The sequence below is a fragment of the Maylandia zebra genome, linkage group LG23 (assembly GCF_041146795.1).
Source record: "Maylandia zebra isolate NMK-2024a linkage group LG23, Mzebra_GT3a, whole genome shotgun sequence".
NCBI classification, from domain to species: Eukaryota; Metazoa; Chordata; class Actinopteri; order Cichliformes; family Cichlidae; genus Maylandia; species Maylandia zebra.
Window position 1 is genome coordinate 325028 of NC_135188.1, and position 6009 is coordinate 331036.

Here is a 6009-nt window from a genome sequence, read left to right on the forward strand (position 1 = left end):
CACATCATCAAGCTTGGACTTAAAATGGATAATGAGACATCTGGAAAGAATAACCGCACACCAGCAGACGACATGGTGTACATTGAGAGAGCAGAGGAGAATCTGAAGCAGAAAGGAGTGGTACGAAGACAGTTCCCAGTGAAGCTGGCCTTTGCATGTACAATACATAAGGTACAGGGTATGACAACTACATCAGCTGTTGTCTCTCTTAAGAGCATTTTTGAGCCCGGCATGGCCTACGTAGCTGTCAGTAGAGTGACGTCTCTCAGTGGACTGTATCTTCTTGATATGGAGGAGAAAAAAATATTCACCAACCCAGAAATCACTGCAGCGCTTGAGAACATGAGACAAGCCAACCTTGATGACATGATGCCTCTTCTACACGTGAGGCAAACACTGAGCAGGTCAGAGGTTTTCACCATTGTTCATCATAATACAGAGGGACTGCCAGCTCACATTAATGACATCAAAAGTCACCATGAATTGTGTCTAGCAGATGTTTTGTGCCTAACAGAAACACACCTGCGGGGCTCTTTTGTCGCAGAGAGTCTCCACTTGGAAAATTACAATTTGTTCAAACGCAACAGACACCTGTCCTACACAAACTTTCCCCAGATGGCAAACAGAAGTGGTGGTGGAGTTGCTGTTTATGTGAAAAGTGACATTCAAGTGCATGAAAAACAGTACATCCATAATGTAACTGACCTTGAATTTCTGGCTTTAAAGGTTGAAGCACCAGTCAGTGCTCTGATTGCAGTTGTATACAGACCTCCAGACTACACTCTGAGGCCATTCCTGAAAAACCTGGTAAGCCTATTAGACTCATTGGAGATCATGGACTGTCATCCCATCATAGTTTGTGGTGATTTTAATGAGAATGTTTTATCCAGTGCAAACAAACCAATCCTGGAGCTGTTTGAGTCTAGGGGATACGCACAGGTCATCACTGCCCCTACCACAGAGAAGAACACACTGCTTGACCTAATTTTCATTTCTCAGTCAGATCGATGTCTCCATTCTGGAGTTATGAAGACCTACCATAGTTACCATGACCCAGTATACTGTGTATTGTCCTGTGATGATTCATGAGCTAGATCTTTGAATACAGTAAGTAATATCTATATTTTTGAATGACTTAAGAAAGTAGAGCGATGCTTGAACTCCAGAAAGAAGTCCAGACGCTTTTCTTTGCAAGCTCCTTTGACTACGATGACCTGGATGACTGAGAACCTTCACAGACATAAAGTAGAGCGATATTTAAAAGTTGACGCCCTGCATTGCAGTATAATGTTTGAATTGTTTACATAAAATACAATTACATGAATTAAGTAATGATATCAGTAAAAGATGACAATTTTATTTATTACAGAAAATCTAAAATTCACTAACAGTAACCTATAAATGTCAGAAAAATCAAATATAGCAGTTTAAAATGAATAGTGTAGGCATATCCTCTCTGCAGCCAGGCTTCAACATCCTGCCAGGCTGCCCCAGTCTCACTGTGGCTGGGAGGGAGGGAGGGTGGACCAGAGGATTGCCTACACAACACATAAATGTTCAACAGCTTCTTCATTGTTTCTGAGAGAACAATAATGACTAAAGGTTGCTTTTTAAAAAAACAAACAAACAAACAAACCTAATTGCAGCAATAATGACAGTTAAGCCACTTTATGTGTGCCTCTATTTTGAAATACTATTTACAAAAATGTTATTATTTTGGTTTGTTATAAACTTTAAACTTTTTCAAAAGTATACGATTATATTTTTGGACCAATTTTACTATGAAACATAAATTTTTATGAGCTTTTATCATGTTTCTGGCCAGTGCAATCATCAGGGTGGGTCTGGGTTGATAACTGCACATTTCTGGCCAGAAATGTTTCAGCAGTGTTACATATGTAGTGCATATGTTACACTTGCTTTCTGTTACCAGCTGATACCCTACATTTGTATAGACATTGGATGGTGTGAGGTTGGGGAGTTGAGTGGGAGGGGGGGGGGGGGGGGAGGGTACGGTGGGAGTTGAGGGGGGGGGTTTCCTTTCCTGTTAGGTTTCCTTTTTTTTTTTTTTTTAAGCAAGACACAGTCCTCCTGTGTCTTCTCCAAGCTTCACATGTAAAATCCAACAATGTGAAGCACATAGCAGCCAGAAACTGTAATGCCACAGATCAGAGAAACTTCATCATCACCATCTTCATCGCCATACGATCAGAGCGTGAGACTTCACATCTGGAGCACAGGAGAGATTCTGTGATAAGTCCTCCTTCTAGCTTGTCCCACAAGCAGCCGGTGAGATTTACTCACAACAAAAAGGGTTAATGACATAATTTCCATGAAAACATGTATTCATTCTTTGTGAAGTGTTTAAATTGTGTTTTCACTTGACCTTAGGAGTGTTAGAGTGTATTGTAATGTCTGTACTCAGGTGTTTCCCTCTGTGATCCATCCCCTTCAGAGCTGAGACACTCAGGACTGAACAGACGGCACAGTTTCTGTGACTGAGCCTCCAAAACACCTTCTTTGAAACCACTCATGATAGAAGGGCTTCATATTTGCAGCAGCACTACTACAGGTATTCAGTTTATTACAGGATGTGTTTGTTTCTTAGGACCAGCTCTGAGTGCACACTACCTAACATATACACCTTTCTGTTCATTACAAACCCACTACTCTGGATCATATGGCCAGTTGGCAGGAATGTTGCTGCAGGAAAACATCCCTGGAGATCACCATCATTGTCAGACTGACTGTGCCTCCTCTGTGCAGTGTCAAGATCCTCCCTAAATGAGTGTGTAAGTTAACATTTTCATTATTTTATTCCCTTTGACAAGACAAGTATCACTGATATTTACATTTACAACTACATATTCCTGTTTTCTGCTCTTCTTTTAAAGTCCTCAGCTATCCTGCTTCTGTGCTGCTTGCCACACATCAAACACTGGCCGGATGACAGGGAGGATCCACTCTGAAGTCACTGGACATGATGAGGATCATATGGGACTTTATAGTTTCACAGAAACGATGTGCTCTGTGATTACAGGTTTTAAATGGACATAATGACTGCCTCTCTCTGATCAACAGGCTAAAGGATTGTTGTCATTGTTAGTGCTCTGTACAATGTATGCTTATTTAGTATTTCATCACAGAGCAAACCTTTTTTTCTTTAACATATTTTTATTTTTTTATTTGTGGGGATAGGTTAATTGATTAATCCAAATTGTCACTAGGTGTGAATGTGCGAGTGAATGTGAGTGTGAATGGTTGTCTGTCCCTGTGTGTTGGCCCTGTGACAGACTGGCGACCTGTCCAGGGTGTACCCCGCCTTTCGCCCTATGACAGCTGGGATAGGCTCCAGCGCCCCCCGCGACCCTGGAAAGGATAAGCGGAAGCGAATGGATGGATGGATGGATATTTTTATTTTGTTCTAATGTTGAATTAACTGTGGGGATTTTTTTTAAGTGGGCACTCGGGATGTCATATGACCAGAAATGTGGTAACTGGAATTCAACAGTATGGAAGAAAAAATCTGCTAAGAACAAAACACACACAAAACCCCCCAAGAAAATTCAAATTCATTCCATGTAATCCAATCTAAAACATTTTAAACTGCTGAACAGCAACACAAACAGCGTTAAAAAACAGTGTTAACAGAATGATTATGATGATTTTGTACCAAAGTTTCAGGTCACATGGCACACCTAGTGTGTAGTGTGGGGTATCAGCTGGTAAGTATAGGTTTTTTTTTTTTCATATTTGTGTCCTTAGAGTTCAGATAGATAAAGCCTTGTGTATAATAATTAGTCATAAGCACAACTCAAAGTCAGGGACTAACTAAATTTGGGACTTTGTGTCTGAGCCCAGGTTAAAACAATGTGTAAAAAAGCATTTAGTGGCATGGCTGAACAATGCTGTATTGATACTTATTTATCCATGTTCACAAAAAGGACTAATGTGTTTATTTGATTATTTGCATGTGTTAAACTGTGTCACCACCTTACACTTTCATTTGACTTTACTCAAAAATCTCTATACAGTTCTCTTTTACCACTGTGTGGACTCTGTTTACATTAAAACATAAAGAAGAATGAGTAATAAAAAGATGTGTAGACAGATTAAGTAGACCGATAGAAACAGCTGTTCAGCCATGTTCTAAGAAACCAACACAATTTAAAGGTTCAGGATTGTGGTTTTAAAAGTTGAATTTTCATGTATTTCATATCTTGCTTATTATTTTTTATTTAGTTATTTAATTTAGTTATTTTTATTTATTCTACTAGTCCTTTTCAGAAAGAAGCTGTAAAATATGACTTAAGATTTTTTTTTTATTTTCTATGACATACAAAACAAATTGATGTATGTAATACTATTAAACATGATATACACATGTGTATATGTCTGAAAAACATTATGATGTATATTAAAGTTTGCATTTTCTCCAGAATGTTTGTTCATCTTTTAAGTTCATTTCAGTTAGAAGAATTTGAACTTTTAATATTCATTCAGAGATTTTCTGACTCTAAATTTTCTTTTGTCATTACTCTTTTTTTTATTATTTACATTTTAAACATGTTTAGCTTTTTTCCAACTTCTTCTGTGTGAACATCAGCTTTCAAAAGTTCTGCACTTTTGTTTTCACTTTAAAAATTCTGTATTTTCCAGCTCATTCAGAATTTTTAACTTAACATTCAGCAATTAATTCATTTCAGTGCATACATTCAGATTCAAGCATTCACACTGCAGTTTCTTCAGAAAATGCACTTTCTAGTTATTATTATTATATTTTATTCTGTATTCCGTACGTTTTTTGTAATCCTACTCCTTCAAAACCGTTCAACTTAGAAAAACCATTCCAACACCGTTAGATTCCTATTCTTTTGGACAACACTGCTTCCATTTTTCATATTTTTAACATTTATATTTTTAATTTTATTCAACTTTATTCAACAAAAATTTATAATGTATTTCAATGGGGAGACCCTTCAAATCCTCATTCAACTTACTCATTTTTAAACTCTTACTACTTCCACATACATTGACATAGAGCCACCATTCAAACTTTAAAACGAAGACAAGACATTCAACTATTCAACTTGCATTTATCTTTTCAATATCTATTATACTTTTTCTTCAGTTCCAGTTTAAGTTTCATGATGTTTTTTCACCCGTTTCAGAGTTTATAATGGGTGTGTATGGGACGGAATGTTGGGGCTAGAGTGAGGCAGCTCAACTGCTAGAGTGAGAGGAGCAAAAAAAATAATCTTAAAATCTTTTTTAAAACTGCTGCTGTGTCCGCAGCGTTTGCTCTACAGGTATGATTTTACCCTCAAAACGTAGCCATGGCTGTCCTCTTTCATCCAATGTGTTTACTATTGTACTAGGTGTTATGGTTCTTTCATAAATGTCACCAATGCACAGCCTCCTCCCTCCAACTCTTCCATAGACTCTAATGTTAAAATGGCTCAGAAGGTTCGTTTGAAAATCAGAAGAGCATGGTGTCTTTCCACTGTCACCACGTCCATATAATAAACTCCACAGACATGAAAACTGAGAATTTGGTAGACTAGACATTGCTGTCGCTCACAGTGAAAGAATTTTGTCAATACGACTTTTACTTTTCATTTGGGAACGATTTGTTTCGGCCTGACTTTTCTGTTCATTTTAAGCAGCAAAAGTGAGGTGCATGTCTGTGTCCGTGTGTATGGAGCCATTGGGTGCGGTCACTATAGCAACCAGGCTCACACCTGCCTGCTTAACGAGCTCTCTCTGCCACTCTGCCAAGATTCATCTTAAACACTTCTCTTTCAACTGCTGCTGTGTCCACAGTGTTACAGCCATCATTTTACCCTCAAAACGTCGCCATCGTTGTTCTTTTTCCAACATCTTGTCTTTCAAAGCTCAGAGATGTAAACTTTTTAAACTGTGTGGGTCCAAGTGGAGGGATCACATTTTAGTCATTCAGTGATTCAAAGAATATGACCTTTTAATATTCTTTCAGATGTTTTCTGACTC

At 38.1% G+C, this 6009-nt stretch overlaps 1 long non-coding RNA gene across 1 annotated transcript; it reads left to right on the forward strand.

The window, feature by feature from the left end:
• The first annotated feature begins 2069 nt into the window (after window positions 1–2069).
• LOC143415159 (uncharacterized) lies at window positions 2070–3992 on the forward strand. Its single transcript, XR_013095786.1, has 3 exons — window positions 2070–2572; window positions 2689–2792; window positions 2895–3992. It is a non-coding gene; the product is annotated as an uncharacterized LOC143415159 (long non-coding RNA).
• The last annotated feature ends 2017 nt before the right edge of the window (window positions 3993–6009 follow it).